This window comes from Vipera berus (assembly GCF_964194415.1).
Source record: "Vipera berus genome assembly, chromosome: 6".
Classification (NCBI taxonomy): Eukaryota; Metazoa; Chordata; class Lepidosauria; order Squamata; family Viperidae; genus Vipera; species Vipera berus.
This window is the reverse complement of record NC_138208.1, coordinates 79,240,957-79,262,507: the sequence shown is the minus strand read 5'-3', so window position 1 is coordinate 79,262,507 and position 21,551 is coordinate 79,240,957. Positions and strand designations below refer to the sequence as shown.

General features: G+C 39.3%; 1 protein-coding gene across 1 annotated transcript in view; it reads left to right on the top strand.

Moving 5' to 3' along the window:
- EPS8 (EGFR pathway substrate 8, signaling adaptor) overlaps nucleotides 1-20,892 on the top strand; it is a 270,753-nt gene extending 249,861 nt beyond the window's left edge. Inside the window, exon 22 of the transcript XR_014026992.1 lies at nucleotides 20,790-20,892. The gene's annotated coding sequence lies outside the window, so the exon portion shown is untranslated. The remainder of the gene's footprint in view (nucleotides 1-20,789) is intronic.
- The last annotated feature ends 659 nt before the right edge of the window (nucleotides 20,893-21,551 follow it).

Below are 21,551 nucleotides of genomic sequence, written 5' to 3'. Positions count from 1 at the left end.
AGGAGTAAAGATGAGTAAGTACTCCTGAGGGAAAAAATATGGGCTGAAAAAGGTTCTGCAAAAAATAGAGTAAATGACTACCACAAAGAATGAAGAGCTGGAAAGATCTGTTCTTTGAACCTGTCTGGGATAAAGAAAAGGATCAGAGATCACCCACAAGTGTTCTAGATAGTTGCTCTTTGTGTGGGTTTGAGCACTGGAAAACAAAGGAATAATCATCTTGCTCTAAACTAGCTTTTGGTGGATGGTTTTGAAAGGACACTAAATTCTCATATTTCCTTTTCTAATCACATTCAGAAATTGCTCAAGAACTACTTTTCTACTTTTAGAAATCTTTCAATCAGCAAGTCTAAAAACACTGGGTGAGTCTTCAATCTGTAATGAAAATAATGTTTAATTACAAGCTTAAGTAATTATTTTTAAAAATAATAAAGAGCAAAAAGTTGGTTAAAACTTTTAATTTTAAAAAGATACAAAGGACTAAGGGTCCAGATAAATTTGAAGAAAGACTTTGGAATTGACTATAAAGAATCCTTCCTATGGGAAAATGCTTTTATTTTGAATTTTTATATAAAAACTTTTTAAAAATTGGACACTAGAGGGAATTTAAAATTTCAGTTAAAAGAGATGAACACATAAATTTGACAGTTACAAAATCTTGCAAAATATACTAAGACTAGAAATATTAAAGGATACATTCAGAAAATTAAGTCAGAAATTGATATTAACAATAACAATAGTGGTATCTGTCTATGGATAGACTATGTCTAAAATATGTTATTGAAAAGGAACAAGTTTTACCTGAAAGACAGGTTGAGTTGAAAGAGGACACATAAATGATAGGCTAAACAAATGTCATGGGAAAAAGATGTTACATTAGACATACTGAAATTTTAATAATTAAAAGGGACATACAAACAAGAAACCAAGAGAGTGACCTGGACAATTTTTGTAGATTGCACTTACAAAAAAGACTTGTAAAAGCTTTAAAGAATCTTGTGAGAAGAGACAAAGAAGGAATGAAAAGAAATCAAGTTCAATCTATGACATTATTTAAATGGACTAAAGATTAAGATTTTTAGACGTAAAAAGAAGGAATATAAAGTTGGTTTATTTGATGAAGGTTAAAATAGGTTATTTCTGGTAACCTTTAATGGACTTTTGCTGATGCCAGGAATGAAATGACCATGGATTTGTTTATAGAAAAGAGATTATGGGAAGAACAGATATTTTTGGTAATGTAAGAGGAGGTGAAATGTTACTAAAATTGTTTATACTTGTGATGAAGGCTGGGAGTCACTTCTTCAAGCAGACATTTTATTTTATTTTATAAGGGCTTTTACTATCCTAATTATACTTTTTAATAAAATTTCTTGGAAAAAAGGAGGAGAATAAGCATCCCTGGAGCCAAGGTAGGGTACAAAAGTAATGCAATGTAAGATCTAGGATGCAAGGTAAGTTATAGGATGCAATCTTTGGACAATTTCTCCAGGGCTAGGTATAAAAGAATTCCTGATTAAAGCCCTTACAAGACGGCCTTGAGATTCCAGAGAAAAGCTGCTTACCACACACTACTAGCCAAGCAATCTTTCATTACTTTTTGCCTTGTACAGCTTTTGCAAGCTACTCTATAATAATCTCAATTTTCTAATTATGGCAACTTTATAGACTAAGTGATTACATTAGCTTGTTATTTCTTCCTAGAGGAAATTGAATAAGGAAGAGACGCTGTATTCATTTTTATTACAAATTTATTTCAGTCCTGATCTCTTGATCGGATTAGCTGATAATTAGATTCAGCGAAAGGCCTTGTCAATTGTCTCTTTCCTGCCATTTTCCTTCTGAGAGCCAGCAAATCAAGATGAATCAAAGGAAGAGGTTCAGAAGGAAGAATAGGTGGAAAATTTAATGTATAAAGGATGTTGAGACTCTAGAAAGAGTGCACAGAAGAACAAGAAAAATAATTAGGAGACTGGAAGCTAAAACATATAAAGAATGGTTTCTGGAATTGAGTATGTCTAATTCAGTGAAAAGAATGATTGGGGTAACATGATAGCAGTATTCCAGTATGTAAGGAGCTGCCACAAAGAAGAGGGAGTCAAGCTATTCCCCAAAGCACCTGAAGGCAGGACAAGAAGCAACGGATGGAAACTAATCCAGGAGAGATCCAGGCTAGAACTAAGGAGAAACTTCCTGATAGTGAGAACAATTAACCAGTGGAATGACTTGCCTCCAGAAGTTGTGAATGCTCCAACACTAGAAGTTTTCAAGAAGAGATTGGACAACCATTTTTATGAAATGGAATAGGGCTTCCTGCCTGAGCAGGAGGTTGGACTAGAAGACCTCCAATGTCCCTTCCAACTCTGTTATTCTGTTATTTCTTCTCTCGTAAGGCCACTTTATCTTAGAGAGGGGAAGAGAGGCTGAAGCAAGGTTTCTTAAGCAAGCAAAACCCCAACTGGTTAAGAATACCATTTCCTCTTTGCTGTTTTTTCTCTCCTTCCTCCCATATGCTTGTCTTTCTCTAGGAAATAAATCTCATTAGAATCCTGAACCCATTTCTCAGATAAGGAGTTTGAAATTACGATGAAAGCCTGAAATCAAGTCAAGAACTGCCTAGGATCCTATCTCCCTAAACTGCCTATTTTAGTTTAATCTATGTACACCAAATTGTTCAGCAGCTACTTTAAATATGTAGATTCTTCCAGTGTGTTTATTATCGATAATGGTTATTTTACAGACTGCAAAACAAAGAATGAGGAAATAAGAGAGTTGCAAGGGACCTTGGAGGTCTTCTAGTCCAACCCCCTGCTCAAATAGGAAACCCTTTACCACTTCAGACACATGGTTGTCCAATCTCTTCTTAAAAACCTCCAGCGTTGAAGCACCCACAACTTCTAAAGGCAAGCTGTTCCACTGATTAATTGTTCTAATCAGTGCTTTTTTTGTAAAAGAAAAAGGTGCCGGAACTCACACATGTCATACAACCTGCCTTGCCTACCCTACAAGGTTCCATCCAAAAAAGGTGCCGGAACTCCGTTCTGAGCGTTCTATGACAAAAAAAGCCCTGGTTCTAATTGTCAGGAAATTCCTTCTTAGTTCTAGCCTGGATCTCTCCTGGATTAGTTTCCATCCGTTGCTTCTTGTCCTGCCTTCATGTGCTTTGGAGAACGGGTTGACCCCCTCTTCTTTGTGGCAACCCCTGAGATATTGGAACACTGCTATCATGTCACCCCCTAGTCTTTCTTTTCATTAAAGATCATCCTTCCTTCTAAAAGTGGCCCTCGCCTTATGACCGTTCCAAACTAGAATGGACCTACATAGGGGTTACTTATGACTTGGATTTGAATTTCCGATGGCCTCCCATAGCGTTCACTTCTGGTTTTCAGCAAAACCAGCCCCATAGCTATATTAGTTTGCTTAACAACTGTGAGATTTGCTTAATGACCTCTGCAAAAAAAATGTCAGAAAATCAGGTCTGTCATGTGGGTAACCTGGTTTATGACTGTCATGGTTTACAACAGTGGTGGGATTCAAATATGTGAACAACCGGTTCTCTGTGTGGATGACGCTTCTGGGCCTGGGCAACAAAAAATTAACTACCGGTTCTGCCGAAGTGGTGCAAACCGGCTGAATCCTACCACTGGTTTACAACCATAAGGGGCAAACTTCATTTTGGATGTAACTCGAGGACTACCTGTATTTGATGTTCTAGTAACAGTATTTGGAGGGGTCAAGGCTTTACAGCAGGGGTCTTCAAACTCGGCCCTTTTATGACTCATGGACTTCAACTCCCAGAATTCCTCAGCCAGCATGCCTGGCTGAGGAATTCTGGGAGTTGAAGTCCATGAGTCATAAAAGGGCCGAGTTTGAAGACCCCTGCTTTACAGGCACCCTTCTTTAACATGAAAAACAACCCTTGAAGAATTACCTGGAAGTCTGTATTATCTTTTTAAAACTGGTTATTATTCTTTTTCAAATTACTGTATATAGCACAATTGTCTAACTAAAGGCGGTTAAGCTGAGCTAGAATAAATCTTTGGAATCTCTTATATTTTGAAATTGGAGGGAAATGTTGGTCTCCCTTTCATTAAATTTTAGAGAAGGAGGAAGGAAAGAGAAACTGCAGCTCCTTTATTTAAAATGTCTGCCCAAAACATTCCAACACATATTACATTGTTCAGAATATGAAAAATACTTTCTTAGTATATAAAAAAAACCCTACTGCAACTGAATATTTTTTTTAATGAGTATCTCTATTGTCTTTCTAAACAACTTTCTTGTAGAAATCGTGAAAAACAGTATTTAGGTTAAAAGAATCATAATTAAGTCCATTGAAATTAATGGGATCTGTGTTGGACATAACAGCTAATTATCTTACTGCTTTCAAGGCTACTTCTTTGAGTAACTTGCCCATCGAGAACAGCAGTTTTGAAATAAAAATAAAATCTCAAAATGATTTAAACATAATAATAATAATAATAATAATAATAATAATAATAATAATAATAAGAAGAAGAAGAAGAAGAAGAAGAAGAAGAAGAAGAAGAAGAAGAAGAAGAAGAAGAAGAAGAAGAAGAAGAAGAAGAAGAAGAAGAAGAAGAAGAAGTTGGAAGGGACCTTGGAGGTCATCTAGTCCAACCCCCTGCTAAGGCAGGAAACCCTATACCATTTCACAAAAATGGCTGTCCAGTCTCTTCTTAAAAACTTCCAGTGTTGGAGCATTCACCTCTTCTGGAGGCAGGTTGTTCCGCTGATTAATTGTTCTACCTGTCAGGAATTTTCTCCTTAGTTCTAGGTTGCTTCTCTCCTTGACTAGTTTCTATCTGTTGCTTCTTGTCCTACTTTCAGGTGCTTTGGAGAATAGCTTGACTCCTTCTTCTTTGTGGCAGCCCCTGAGATATTGGAAGACTGCTATCATGTCACCCCTCACCCTTCTCTTTGTTAAACTACACATACCCAATTCCAGCAACCGTTCCCTATACGTTTTAGCCTCCAGTCCCCCAATCATCTTTGTTGCTTTTCTCTGTACCCTTTCTAGAGTCTCGACATCTTTTTTACATCGTGGTGACCAAAACTAGATGCAGTATTCCAGGTGTGGCCTTACCAAGGCATTGTAAAGTGGTATTAGTACTTCACGTGATCTTGATTCTATCCCTCTGTTAATGCAGCCTAGCACTGTGTTGGCTTTTTTGGCAGCTGCAGCACACTGCTGGCTCATATTGAAATGATTGTCTACTAGGTGAACTTTATCTCAGGTGAACTTTTTTTTTACTCTTTATAATTTCTACCATCAAAAAAGGAACCAATGGTGCTGTTTATTAACCTGAAGAGAAACTGTACGTTTTTTATATTAAGTAAGAAATAGAAAGCAGAGAAGCTCTCATCCATTTTTTTCAAAGATCCCTCGTTCTTTGAGTGCTCTTCTTTTCTCCTTTCCTATCCTCAAAATAGTTTGGCCTTTGATATTAATGCTGACATTATAGCCTGCTTCATACAAGGAGACCTTATGACAGGGGTCTTCGAATTTGGCCCTTTTATGACTTGTGGACTTCAACTCCCAGAATTCCTCAGCCAGCGTGCCTGGCTGAGGAATTCTGGGAGTTGGAGTCCAGAAGTCATAAAAGGGCCAGGTTTGAAGACCCCTGCCTTGTGAGGTTGGCTAATGGGGACATTTGCAAGGTAGAGGCCATACTTAAGCTATACAACATGTTTTAAATGCTGTGTGGAGGTAGGCTTATCTATTATTTGGAATGAAGGAAGTACAATGTTGATTTATAAACATTTAAAGCTTGCACCTGAAGTAGGTACCAAATTTCTTTGTCTAGAAATATTTTTGTAGAATGAGAAGATTGCTTAAGGAGCAACATATGGTTTCATTAGAACTGGGTCCAAATGGCCTTTCAAATTTCCTTGTCCACATCATCACCATACATAAAAAGTCCGCAGGTTACCCATGAGGATTAAATAATTTTCCTTCAAGCTGAACAAGGATTAGTAGATAAAAATAGAAGCAGCAGGTGGATTGTATCAGACTAAAAGATCACTGTTCTGATTCAAAATTAGGCATCCTCCTATGGAACCAGATCTCTCTCTCTCTCTCTATCTCTCTCTCTCTCTCTCTCTCACACACACACACACACACACACACACACAGAGAGAGAGAGAGAGAGAGAGAGAGAGAGATACAAACACACACACAATATCATCTATAGATGATAGTGTGTGTGTGTTTGTATCTCTCTCTCTCTCTATCTGTCTGTCTATCTATCTGTCTATCTATCTATCTATCTATCTAATACTTGGGGGGAAGAGACTCTCTCTCTCTCTCTCTCTCTCTCTCTCACACACACACACACACAGAGAGACATACACACATACAATATCATCTATATCTATCTATCTATCTATCTATCTATCTATCTATCTATCTATCTATCTATCTATCTATCTATCTATCTATCTATCTATCTAATACTTGGTGGGGGGAGAAGGAAAACTAGATCTATAAAACCAACAACAGATGGTAGAGATGACAACTGTTGGATGCTGTGCATGAGATCTCTAGCAGGAGACTTGGGTTTCAAGGCTACACTCAAACCATTGTTCTCATATGTTCTGAAATTGTCAGCACACTTCCCACCCCCCACCCCAAAAAAAAGGAGATAATTCTGATACGTGTAGCCTTGCAAACATCAACAGAAACTGCTGTGAAATGGCAAAAGGCTGCTTAGGGACCAATAGCTTTATATATCACTGTGCATTGCTGTTGGTGCCTTTATAGGCTCCCTCCCATAGCAGAATCTAATGATGGCTGGTGGATGGGGCTGGAGAGCAATGTCTGTCTGGATCCATGTGATGTGCCAGGCATTAGGGTCCAGTTGCAGCCCAGTTAGGCATGGACCTTATTAATATGCTCTCGTACGGCCTCAATGCAATATCCCAATGAGCTTTAACAAACAGGGAGCCATTTGACACAGAACAAGGAAAACAGTAGTTATTTTTCTCCTAATTGCTGCCAGGGTTGTCATGGCAGCAAAGATAACTAAAAATTTCAGCAGTTATAAAAATGCAGCATTTAAATAGGGAATGTTTGTGAACACTAGCAAGGCTAGTTTTCTTTATTCGTGCTTGTCCTTTGTCTTTTCTTGCTTTCTTTTGCCTAGTCCCAACTTTTGAGCTAAGATACATGACTTGCTTAGCCTTGCTGGGCCAATCTATTCACGCTTTTAGCAAAATAACTGGCTCTTGAATGCATGTTTTTATTTAACAAACAGCAGTTATTTTGCAAATGAGGGTGAGGCATCTGAGCCTTTATTGCATTGCATCCCAACAGCTGTTTGCATCATGGGTGAGATACTTTGATCCACTGTGGGAGGGAAAACTTAAATGCTCTCGTTCTCTCTCTGCCACGATTCTAATCTGGATGGACATGTAACAACATCTTTAAGCAAGAGGGGCAGTTTGGAGGTCTCTCAGTTATATTCAACCAAATCTTTGCTCTCTGGAAAGAAACTTTGGGGGAAAGAAGTATAAAGCATTGAAACGGAAGTTAGCCAGTTGGTCTACTGGTTAACGCACCCATTTGTCCCAATTTAGGCATGAAAGCTGGCTAGCTGACTTTGAGCCTAATAACTCTCCCTCAGCCCAAATCACCTCGCAGGGTTTTTGTTGTAGGGAATATAGGAGGAGGAAAACGTATTAGACGTATTCACCACCTTGTGTTATTTAGAAAAATAATAAAGGCAGGATATAAAAAAAAAACTAAAATGAGTAAAATAGCCTCTTCCCATTTTGAAATTTCACCAGTTTGAAATCTAAGATTTTTGTTTTAAATGACTATGGTGATGATTAAAAAGAAGCCAGGGTGACTGAGTTATAAGTAAGGCAAGGCTGACAATTTAGGAAATGTTTGATTTATTGGCAAAAATGCTTATGATTTTAGAACTATCACTAGCCACAGTGGGAAGGTCTAGTGGACTTACTAAATTGTTTCTCATCTGAGAAAGATATGGCATCCATATGGCAAAAAGATACTATATCTAAGTTTCAAACAGATCAAATCAACAATGTTTTAAAAACATACTTACTAGTTAACACAGTTAATGATCTAGCCGGCTTGGAAATAACATTTGCATTCACCACCATTAGAGTCACTATGTAATAAAGACCATGGTAGGTGGCATTAAAAACCACAGGAGCAGGTAAAGTGCTGTTGAATTCATCAAACTGGAAAAAATAGTTCTTGGATTCACCAGTGATCTTCACAACATACACCGAGGATGAGCTCACCACGTCAGCTGCTTCCAGGGAAATAACTATGCAGTTGTCATCTCGCACAACCACTTGGAGAGGTGCCACATTCTAGGGGTCAAGAAGCAAAAGGAAATGGTATTAATGAGGATCCTGATCAGGCTGTCAGGATGTTCACTACTAAGCATTTAGAAGTCTGGATTGTGTTTCTGAAGGCTTTGAGCTAATGAGGAACTGGGAGAATTTTCTGTAAAAAAAATCAAATTGGAATGTAAAAAGAACGTCACCATGAATTCTGCTGGGGGAGTATCTGAATTTGTCACAACAGGATAAACGCTTCAAGGACTGAAATCCAGCTGGTGTTTGTCTTTTGTCAGAAGATTAATACCCAGCTCTCAAAATGTATGAAGTGCTCTGAGCGTGGAGGGTTTTTTATTTATTTCTTTTTCAAATTAATAATGACGCCCAACTTCCAGTCACTCTGGAATATGATGCTTTCACCCACGATACTGTAGCTCATGTTGGGGCACAGGTTGCTTGTCCTTCGCACTACCAATAGTCCTCGACTTACAACAATTCATCATGTCTCCCCTATTTCTTCTTTTCTTTAGACTAGTTGAAATAGGGGAGACACGATAGCACTGTTCCAGCATCTGAGGGGCTGCCACAAGGCAGAGGGGCCAGGTTGTTCACCAAAGCAACAGAGGGAAGGACGAGAAACAATGGTTGGAAACTGATCAAAGAGAGAAGCAACCTGGAACTAAGGAGAAACTTCCTGACAGTGAGGACAATAAACCAGTGGAAAAGCTTACCCCCAGAAATCGTGGGGGCTCCAACACTGGAGATTTTTAAGAAGAGGCTAGACAAACATCTGTCTGAGATGGTGTAGGTCCTCCTGCTTGAGCAGGGGGCTGGACTAGAAGACCTCCAAGGTCCCTTCCAGCTCTATTCTATTCTAAGTTACAACCACATTGAAAAAAGTGACTTATGCCCATTTTTCACACTTATGACCATTGCAGCGTCTCCACCATCGTGTGATCAGAATTCAGATGCTGGGCAACTGGTTCATATTTATGATGGTTGCGGTGTCTTGGGGGTCATGTGATCACCTTTTGTGATCTTGTGACAAGCAAACTCAATGGGGAAGTCAGATTCACATAACAGCCGTGTTACTAACTTAACAACTGCAGTGGTTCACTTAACTGCTGTGGCAAGAAAGGTCATAAAACAGGCCAATACTCACTTAACAACTGTCTCACTTAGCAACATAAATTTTGAGCTCAGCTGAGGTTGTAATTTGAAGACTACCTGCTCTTCCTCCTGTGAGCACATGAGGATTTTTCTTATGAAGAGAAAAAAAAGAATCTAACACCCAGCTATCCAATATACTTTCAAAAACAAGAACAATCTCCACCTAAATGGACCATGAAATTTATGATACAATAGTACATAACAAAAACTGGAAAAAAAATCTGCTGGAGCACAAATCTACTCTGCAAAACCACAGTAAATCACATTAGAGTTATACCAGTCTGCAAAGCCCTTGCATTTAATCTATGACTTCACAGATAGGGAGAAATCTGCAAGATTGCTATTTCCGCGGTACTCCAAAATCTACCTGTAACATGACCACATGGATCCCAGAACCGATCGCTGCTTTCCATACTTTATATAATCATAAAATGTAGTTGTATTAAAGGTAGTCCTCGTCTTACAGACATATGCTTCTCCCATTTACCCCAGTGTGAGATTGACTTGGTCTTCAGCGTAAGCAAAAGGATGTGAGCAGTGGTGGGATTCAAATATGTGTAAAGCAAGTTTTCTGTGTGGATGCCGCTTCCTGAAGTCCATTCTGGGCCTGGGCAACAAAAAATTAGCCAGCGGTTCTGCCAAAGTTGTGCGAACTGGCTGAATCCCACCACTGGATGTGGGCCACTATTGTATCTGGAGTGTGTAAGAAGATCACAAAACTCACACATAATTTTGCCCCCAACATCCTACCAGTGCAACCCATTCCTTTAGTTCTGTGGCTTGTGGCAGGATGTGCTCCATATCCAATGATAGTGCTGGCCCTGGAAGCAGAAGGATTACGTTTGCCTTTGAATTGCAATAGGTAACATACTAAACATTCCTTGCTTATTATATGCAGGCATGTTGCCCCCTTCTATTTTCAATGCAGAGACAGAGGGTAACTGTAACATGAATCACAGAAGTGTAGAGCTAAAAGCACTAAAGTTAGTCTCACACTGGGCTGGAATATTATTTTCAGATTTCTTAGACTCTCCCAGAAACCTAATTTTCTGATTAGGGCTGTTATGCAATTTATAAAACCTTAGTAAAGTAATAGGAGTTTTTCTTGAATGATGAAGTTGTTGGTTTAATCTGCTTATATCTCCATCAGAGAAAAACATATAGTTTCAAGGGAAGATCTTTTCGATGACATACTCTTACTGGAATATTATTCTATTCTTATAATCAAGAATAACACTTATAAAATTACCTTTTTTCACCCACTGTGTGACACTTCATATCATCAAAGGGGATATAGTTGGGTATGAACTATTTGTTATGATGGAAAACGGCTGAGATCTTGATGTTGCCTACCAACCATTTATATATATATATATATATATATATATATATATATATATATATATATATATATATATATATATATATATATATATATATATATATATATATATATATATATATATATATATATATGAGGTATATTTTTAAAGAGGTATATTTTAAAGAGGTATATATTTTTAAAGAGGTGCAAAGAAATAGAAGAAAACAATAGAATAGGGAGGACCAGAGATCTTTTCAAAAAAATTGGAGAGATGAAGGGAACGTTTCATGCAAAAGTGGGCATGATAAAGGACAAAAATGGCAGGGACCAAACAGAGGCAGAAGAGATTAAGAAGAGGTGGCAAAATTACATAGAAGAACTATACTAGAATGAGCTTAATGTCCCTGATAATCACAATGAGGTGGTCACTGACCTCGAGCCAGACATCCTAGAATGTGAAGTGAACTGGGCCTTAGAAAAGCAGAGCAACATCAAAGCTAGTGGAGGTGATAGTATTCCAGCTGAGCTATTCAAAATCTTAAAAGACGATGCAGTAAAAGTGCTACACTCAATTTGCCAGCAAATTTGGAAAACTCAACAGTGGCCACAGGATTGGAAAAGATCAGTTTACATTCCAATTCCAAAGAAAGGCAGTGCCAAAGAATGTTCAAACTATCGCACCATTGCACTCATTTCTCATACTAGTAAAGTTATGCTTAAAATCCTACAAGCTAGACTCCAGCAGTATGTAGATCGAGAACTACCAGAAGTACAGGCAGGATTTCGAAGAGGCAGAGGAACTAGAGATCAAATTGCTATATTCAGAGCACATCATGAGAAAGGCAGGGTTAGATGAATCAAAAGTTGGAATTAAGATTGCCGAAAGAAATATCAACAACCTAAGATATGCAGATGATACCACTCTAATGGCAGAAAGTGAAGAAGAACTAAAGAGCCTGTTGCTGCGGGTGAAGAAGGAGAGTGCAAAACTTGGGTTGAAACTTAACATTAAGAAAACCAAGATCATGGCATCTGGCCCTCTCAATTCCTGGCAAATAGATGGGGAAGAAATGGAGGTAGTGACAGATTTTATTTTCCTGGGCTCCAAGATCACTGCAGATAGGGACTGTAGCCAAGAAATTAAAAGACACTTGCTCCTCAAGAGGAAAGCCATGGCAAATCTAGACAGCACACTGAAAAGCAAAGACATCACCCTGTCAACAAAAGTGCATATAGACTTCTCAGGCTATGGTCTTCTCAGTTGCAATGTATGGCAGTGAAAGCTGGACCATAAAAAAGGCTGAGTGCCAAAGAATTGAGGCCTTTGAAGTATGGTGCTGGAGAAGACTCCTGCAAGTCCCTTGGACTGCAAGGCGATCAAACCGGTCAGTCCTAGAGGAGATCAACCCTGACTGCTCTTTAGAAGGCCAGATCTTGAAGCTAAAACTCAAATACTTTGGCCACCTAATGAGAAGGAAAGACTCACTGGAGAAGAGCCTAATGCTGGGAAAGATTGAGGGCAATAGAAGAAGGGGACGACAGAGAATGAGGTGGCTGGATGGAGTCACTGAAGCAGTAGGCGTGAGCTTAAATGGACTCCAGAAGATGGTAGAGGACAGGAAGGCCTGCAGGAAAGTTGTCCATAAGGTCGTGATGGGGTTCCCCCGCACATGCGAGCAAGTGCTTAGCTTTGATATCACTTCTGCAGAAAGTATGCTGTTGGAAGACTTGAATCAGAGCCCTGGTGGTAAAAGTGCAGTATTGCAGGCAAACTTTGCCAACAGCTTGGAGTTTGATTCTGATGGGGCTCAAGGCTGACTCAGCCTTCCATCCTCCTAAGGTCGGTAAAATGAGGGCACAGATTGTTGGGGGCAATATGCTGACTCTGTAAACTGTCCAGAGAATGCCGTCAAGTACTATGGGAAGGTATATACTGTAAGCCTAAATGCTATTGCTATTAGGGACAGAACATCATGAAGAAAATCTATGTGGTTGCTAAGTGTCAACACTGATAGGCAGGCAGACGGACAGATTAAAATCCAAACAGGCAGACAGATTATAGGGTACATTATACATTAGCATATTTCTACTTTTAAATGTTCCCTCAATGGCTACCCAATCCTTAATCCCATTTATAAGAAGTGTGTTTTCCTCCACACCACATCTCGACAGGACTATAACCACACTGAAGTCAAGAGAAGTAGAAAACGGGATGGAGGAACAGATGCAAAGAAGACCCATTGCTCATTCCTAGATCCAAAGAAACATAAATCCTTCCTGCCCTTCTATTTTATTTCATGTGAGCCTTCAGTTCTGTTCATTTTGGTTAATTCCATTGCTCAGTTGTCGGTAGAAAACATAAAATGGTTCTGTCATGTATTCGCTGAACCTATTTGTCTGCAACAGTAGGAAAATAGAATTATCTTTCTTCTAGTAACACTGAAGTTGTTGTAAAGACAGCTACTATCTTGGCAGGAATTCCAGAATGCAGCTGTAATTAGATGGAAAATGGAACTACTTTTAGGGTTGAAGCTCCTCCTCCTCCTCCTCCTCCTCCTCCTCCTCCTCCATTTAACTGGCTGTGTAGATGCTTAGATCTCCCTGTCTTCCTGCTCAAGAAGTCACCGTAACTGAACTCCACTGAACCACCTTGCTCTTTGATGATCCGCAGGAGGGAAACTTCAGATAACTCATTTCTTTGCCTTCTGTATCAGAAATATAATAGTTTTTCTCTCTTAGTAGAGAAACTCTAAGTAGTAGTTTTTCTCTCTCAGCAGAGCCAAAAAAAGAGTCCCCTAGGCAGACGTTTTCTGAATCTCAGTAAAATGACTGCTCCCAATTTATAATTCAATAATATATTGAAATAATCAAGAAGCATTGTGAACTGACATTTTTTCCCTAGAATTTGCTAAAATTATTGCTCTATTACTTACATAGCATTTAAGCAGCTTCTCATGTATGCCTATTAATAAATAACGGATTAATACAGGCTCATATGCATGTGTTTCTTAAAGGTTTCTTAACCATAACAACAGTATCATTAATAGGGGTCATTCATTGTAATCATGACACATTCCAGGAATGGAATTCATTTCTATTGCAGTTAATTCATGCAATATATGGAGAAAAAAGTGTTGGATGTCTTCTGCTTTCCATTGTGGAAACCAATGTTCCAACTAATTCTAACTACAGCCAAAAAGTAAGGCTTTCATTCCTGTTTGGCTAAGTGGTCAAAATTCTTCCTGAGCAGCTAGCTATTTAAAAACCAACACATGCAAATTTCTCTTTCAGATTCTACAATACGCAAAATAGTAACAACAGAAGTGAATCAGGTCAAGATGCAAATTAGCATTCTCCCACACAAATTGTCCAAATTGCCCATTTGATTGTCCAGATTTTTCTTGAGATGACCACTTTGGCAGATGGAAACCTGAGTGTAAACTCAACAAAAAACGATATGTGTATTTACCCTACTGATGCTGTTACTTCAAATAAATTATAAGAACACTGAAAGAAAATTGTCAGGCACTCGTCAACGCATCCAAGTAGCACCATAGGTCTGATAGGATGATAATGGTGTCAAATTTCAAAAATATAGGGTGGACTAACAGGGAGATGAAAAAAGCCTCAGAACTAGCAAGGATTGATGTAGAACTCTTTCTCCTACAATGATTTTTTCCCCAGCCATTTTTCCTAGTTAGGGTGTAAGACTAAAAATAACAAATGTGAAGTAATATAAGAGAAGAAAATAGCTGAGGAGGGTTTTTATTCCTTGAGTGGTTGTATGCTTATCATCAGGGGACAGTTCTGATCCCAACTCCCTTGCCATTAAATCATAATTTGCTTTAGAAAAGGAATATTCACCTTCTCTTCCGACCTTCTTTTTTTGCAGAATACTTTAACTTTCAATGTATTTCCATTATAAAATTAATACATAAATGAATGTGGTTAGATTTCTATTACTTATTTGCTCAGACTCATAGGCTAGTCTACTGTGAACTGACTCCAAAGGGACCTATGTTCCCAAGAATAAAAAAAAGATTAAAACAATAAACAAACATCAAATTTTATTAATAAATTTATTAATAAATTTTATTGTTATTAAATTAAATTAAATTACAACAATTCATATTAAATCACCTTCCTAGAAACAAGGCCAATAAAAACTTTGATGCATTGCAAAAAGCAAAGTCTTAATGTTGAAGGTGTGTATCCCTTTCCTTGGCTTAGGATGAATATCAAGTTCTCAGATCAATACAAATCATAAATGGTATGGGTCCAGATTATCTCAGGGAGCACCTGCTGCCAGCATCAGCCTCCCATCGTCCTGTGCGCTCCCACAGGGAGGGCCTCCTTAGGGTTCTGCCGGTTAGGGAATGCCAGCGGGTGATTCCAAGGGGGAGGGCATTCTCTGTAGGCACGCCTGCCCTATGGAATGAACTGCTGGTAGAACTTCGGACTGCCCCGGACCTTCGCTCGTTTTACCGGGACCTGAAAACTTGGTTATTTGATCTTTCTGGCCTGGACTGAGGGGGGTTTTAATTTAATTTTATATTTTAAATTTTAATTTGTTTTAATTGTGGGCTAGTCTTAATTTAATTCTATTATAATTGTATTTATTTGTATTGTTTTAATTCGCCCTGTAAACCGCCCTGACTCCTTCGGGAATAGGGCGGTATATAAAATCAATTAAATAAATAAATAAATAAATAAATAACAATATACATTTAACAAAGTGATCTGCAGCTCATGAAAACTTTTGTCTTAAATGTGTTAGTTGGGACAGATGCTACCAGATCCCTCCTCATTGTTTCCCACCATAGACTAACATGACTTTCCCTCTACAAGGCTCCCATGTATGTAGTAGTATATTTATACTTTGGTACTGTAGCATCTCAATTTGGGATCAAATTCTGAAAGGCTCCAAAGACAACCCAGGGCCCTAGGTTGTGTATTCCTAGTCTAATCCAACATTATTAGCTCAACTTTGATTAGAAGAGAACCCCATGCAGAGAAATAAGTAATTCAATTGCTATCTGCTTTTGTCAACTAAACATTTATTTTATTTTATTTTATTCCATACAGCATCATCCTTGTGAACTTTAAAGCTTCCTCCTTCTGTTATGTATTCAAAATGGACAGTGGTTAATATTTATATGTTGCTTATATGTAAGGGTGTAGTACTATACATATGTTGTATATAGTATGTTTAAAAGTGTGTTATGTATGTGTACGCTTTGAGAGCAAGAAACTAAATTTCATTTTTAATGTGTGCCATTGTGCTCACAGCAAAAAAAATGACAATAAAGCTTACTTATCTATCTATCTATCTATCTATCTATCTATCTATCTATCTATCTATCTATCTATCTATCTATCTATCATCTATCTCCTGCCTTTTATTGTTTTTACAAATACCTCAAGATGGCAAACATGTACAATACACCTTCCTCTTCTTATTTTCACCCCACAACAATAACCCTGTGGGATATCTGAGAGAGAATGACTGGCCCAAAGTCACCCAGCTGGCCTTCAGCTGGCTAAGGTGGGACTTGAACACATGGTCTCCTGCTTTTTAGCCTGGTATCTTAACTGCCAGACCAAACCTAGCAAACAAACCAAACCACCAGACAAACAAATATGCCAGAAATTTAACCAGGAATGTTAGGTGACTGGTCTTCCACTCAAAATTCTCTTCTCCTGCGTGCAGTTATTGTTTCTCTCCCCCTCCCAACATACTCCCACATACATTCACACTAATAATGGAGGGGGTGTAATAATATTTCCTGCTTCACAAGGTCATTATCAAGATTACTGTGACAACACATGTACAAAAGCTCACAAAGCTTTTCCTTTTAAAATAAAATGTATTAATCTGAAAAAGGTTATACTACTCTCCTGGTTTTTGTCTACCAAAGTTTAGCTCTCCTTCCATAGTGAGACAATGCATGCAAAGTATTTTGAATGGCTTATAAAAAATGTGCTGCACAAATGTGAAGCATTCATTCAAGCAACAAAGAGAAAAGAAATATTAAACTGTAATGTCAGATCAGCCAAGGAATCTGTCTTGAATGGAAATAATCCATTTGGGCATGACATCAGCTCTGTAGGCACCCACCTACTCAGCTACTTATGAAGCACTGACAATTAAAGGGAAGCTGTTCTTCAGTGCAAATGAAGACACAAAGAAGTATAAGATGAATTATACAGTTCAGCTGAAATGTTCCTACCCACACAGGTCTTATTGAAAACCCAGGACAATGCAAACAGAGAATACAGATTACATCATCTAATGGATCACCTTACTAGAAGAAGAGTAATCCCTGTAGGGCTGTTCTTGAGTGCTATCTGCTATCAGAACTGTATGTCAAGTTTATTCTTTGTCATAGAGTAACCAAGCATTGTGTAGGTGTGTGTCTGTACCTATACCAATCGAACACACATAGGTAATTAGTTTTGTAGATAAACTGTTTCCCTGCTAATAATGAATACAAATTATTCAGCAATATACTCATTTAATTCATGCACAAGCAATGTTGTTTGAGGTTCAGAGAAATGGCTATAATACTGCAGCTTTCTTCTCTGGCCATTCATCAGCCCACAATATGTCAGAATATTTCAGCACCATGGACAGAAAACAAGGGTTTTGATTTGGTTGAGAAATGTAGGTGCGTTCCAGCTGTAATTACTTCTCAGGGAGGCTCAGGTGTCTTTATGATACCTCATCCATCTTCACTTCATGCTGCATTTCTGCAGCAGATAATTATTTTTTTAGCTGCAAATCTGCTGTGAAGCCCAGCACAAGGACACTATTATGCTATGAATTCCTAACAGTAGGGGAATGGAATGGAATGGAATGGAATGGAATAGAATAGAATAGAATAGAATAGAATAGAGTAGAGTAGAGTAGAGTAGAGTAGAGTAGAGTAGAGTAGAGTAGAGTAGAGTAGAGTAGAACAGAACAGAACAGAACAGAACAGAACAGAACAGAATAGAATATCTTTATTGTCATTGTGTAACTCACAACGAAATTAAGAGATGGAAGAGCAAGGATATGAGAGGTGGAGATTTACCAGAATTGTTACCAATAACAGCCTGACTCTCCTCCACATCCATCCAATTCCAGTATTGCACAATGGAAAACAGAGGCTTTGCCACTGAGCTGCAACCCAGTTCAGCCAGAGGAAAATCCCCTACCCCATGTTGATGATGGTATGGGATCCTAGATGAGTAGCACTGATCCAGGAGTGATCTCAAAGCCACACCTGGTCATTCCCACTATCTTATATCAGGGTGAAAGGAAACTATAATTTGTTATAAAAATGTTTTACCTTCCACACCTGTGCAAGAACAATTGAATATTGAATTGAAGTGTAATTATTACATCATCTTTTGGATTTTTTTGCCAGGATATAATTGGTCCCTGTAGTGGGAATCTCTAGAGTTTCCTTCAACTGTAATCTGCCCTCCTTTCCAACCTGATGCTCTGTTTTGTAAAATGATCCCTAAGTCAAATATTGCTGTCTGGTATTTTAAGTGAAAAAGATAAATTTAGTAAGTACATATATAGTGCTTTGAAGCTCCATTTGGCCGACATACACTTCTTGTCCTTAATCATATAGCAATACCTTTTATTGTGCAGGATCACAAAAGCAAGTCAAAATATCTAAAGATTATGCTTGGTTTTTCAAGAAAGTATTTAGACTTGCCTTAATCAAAGTGATTTATATATTCATACTTTGAAAAAAATACAAATGCAGTGATAAACCTTATAACCACCATGGACACTCACTCAGTGCTGAGCAGCAACAGTCCGAAATACTAATACCATGTTTCCCCAAAAATAAGACCTATCTCGAAAATAAGCCCTAGCTTGATTTTTATGTGTGCGCCTAATATAAGCCATACCCCAAAATAAGCACTAGTTAAGACCCTGCGCACTCTGTCCCACTGTCTGGTTGCACAAAGTGGGGTGAGATGCATGCATAAAAATCAAGATAAGGCAGGGGTGGGAAAATGGAGCTGCCCCATGTGCCCCGCACCCTTAGGACCAAGGTCTTCCATGCCCCGACACCTGCTTTGCCTCATGGCGGTGGCACCAACAGCCCCATCCAGCAACAGGCTGTATGGCCACCACTGGCCCACTTCGGTGGCTGCTCACCGCCGCTCGCGCACCTTACCCCTAGCCTGCGTTTTGCCAGCACAGGCCTTCAGGAAAGAAGGAAAGGGAAGGGAAGGGAAGGGAAGGGAAGGGAAGGGAAGGGAAGGGAAGGGAAGGGAAGGAAAGGAAAGGAAAGGAAAGGAAAGGAAAGGAAAGGAAAGGAAAGGAAAGGAAAGGAAAGGAAAGGAAAGGAAAGGAAAGGAAAGGAAAGGAAAGGAAAGGAAAGGAAAGGAAAGGAAAGGCCTCTGCAGCCCAGAATGGAGCTCTGGGTTGACACAAGCATTGCCCCCCACTCCGTTTCGCCAGCAGAGTCCTTTCCTGGGTGATTTACAATGTAAGCATTTGCAATAGTGGTGAATATCTGTAGCTCAGGTGGAGGATGAGGGTGAAGGTTTGTTCCCCGAGCTTGTGGGTTGGTTTCTGAACATTTCGTTACCAGGCTAGATAACATCTTCAGTGGAGTTTAGGGGATGTCAGTGTTCTTCGTGGCTTCATGCGGTCATTAGGTCTTGTGATGGGTCAGGTGTGGGTCATCAGTGAGAGTCTTGTGATGGGTCTTTGATGTGGAAGTTACATCACGTGAAGATCATTGGGAGGTGAAGTGCTGGTTGGATGGGAAGCTTTTGCGTGGGTTGATTGAAGGTTGGTGCTGTCTCTGGTTGGTGGTGTGGTTGATCTGGATTCTGAGGGGTTTGTTGGCTGGTTGTAGGTCAGTGTGTCTGTTGATAGAATTGCTTGTGGAGTGTCAGGCTTCAATGAACTCACGAGCATAGTGGGTGGTAACCTGCCCGATGATTTTTGTGTTGCTCCAATAGAACTGGTGCTGTTTGGTGTCGGTGGAGGTAGAGATTAAGGATTTAGGATTGTGGCGTTTGATCTGCCAGCCAGTGTTCGTGGATCCTGCTTTTTAATTAATGTGATGTTTGTCCCACGTAGAATTGGTTGCAATTGTTACAGTTGATTTTGTAGATTACATTGTTTGTTTCATCCTTCTGTATCTTGTCTTTGATTCTGGATAATTCCTGGCAAAGTGTGGCTGTGGGTTTGTGTCCTATTGCTATTCTCCTTTTCTGTGTGGTAGGATTAGTTTTTGCATGGTGGTTGGTTGGGAGCTGTGTTGGGTGCTGAACTGAAGAAGCTTCTTGAATGAGAAGTGAAACATCTTCAAGGAAAAATCAAGTCCAATTGCCTTTTGAAAAGCATCTTTCTGACATAGAAGCTATTCCTTAAACTATGGGCCACTTGAGAAACCCTATCCAATACTCCCTCTGTTCTCATATCCCCAAACATGGCAGAATCAGTGGATAGTAACTGGACCATGAAATGTATTAATAATCACCAGATAGTTTTGTGGCCAGACCATCAGAAGAATTCTGTGTGTTGCAATCCCAGAACTTTCTAATGGCACCAGATGGGGATGGCCAATGTGGGCTCACATTAAAGATGGAAGTCAGGGCAGGAAATTCAGTAATGGAAGAGTTATTCTGAGCAGGTGGCCTACAAATGTGATTAAGAAGTAAAGCAATAAAAGAACATTTCCCTTGAGTCAAACTTGGGCTTTAGTAATCGCATGGATGCATCCATGTTGTTTTCTTGCCAACAATATAGAAGCAGATTGTCATGAAGAAAAATTCACTCTGCTGAAATAAGAACTATTTCATTTTCTTTATTAAGATACCTATACAGTGATCACTGGGGCCCCAGCCAAAGTGCATTGGGAGTCCTGAGCTTAGATCAAGGAGGATAGCATAGAAACAGAAAGTGTCCTACTCGTAAGGCACAATTAATCACATAATAAAGGTAAAAGGTAAAGGTTCCCCCGCACATGCGTGCTAGTCGTTTCCGACTCTAGGGGCCGGTGCTCATCTCCGTTTCAAAGCTGAAGAGCCAGCGCTTGTCCGAGGATGTCTCCGTGGTCATGTGGCCGGCATGACTAGATGCCAAAGGCGCATGGAATGCTGTTACCTTCCCACCATAGCGGTCCCTATTTTTCTACTTGCATTTTTACGTGCTTTCAAACTGCTAGGTTGGCAGAAGCTGGGACGAGTAACAGGCGCTCACTCTGTTACGCGGCACTCGGGATTCAACCTGCCAAACTGCCAACCATCTGATCAACAAGTTCAGCATCCTAACCCACTGAGCCACCGCGTCCCTAATCACATAATATAGCCCCCCAATTGTACATCACTAAATGAAACAAATATTTGGAGCCAAAAACGGAGACTGGTATTTATTTATTTTATTTCCCTAGCCACTAAGAGGGAAGCTGGGCATTCTGTCTGCAGCCGATTGAACAATCCATTTATTGTGATACGGTGGTCCTGCTTCATGCTTTCCCTTGCTTGGCAGGTTTAGTCTCTTATCTCTTTGTACACTCCTTGCTTCAGAGACAACTGTAATTAATTGCAGCATCAGAAAGCATTCTGCATTCCTTGCTTGTTAGTTGTCTCACATGGGTGAATACACTACATTAATATTAAAACAGAAAGCATCAATGTCTTGTTTTCCTCCATGTGCTAGCTGAGAATAAAATTCAAACTTCTAAAGCAGCAGCCCCCCCCC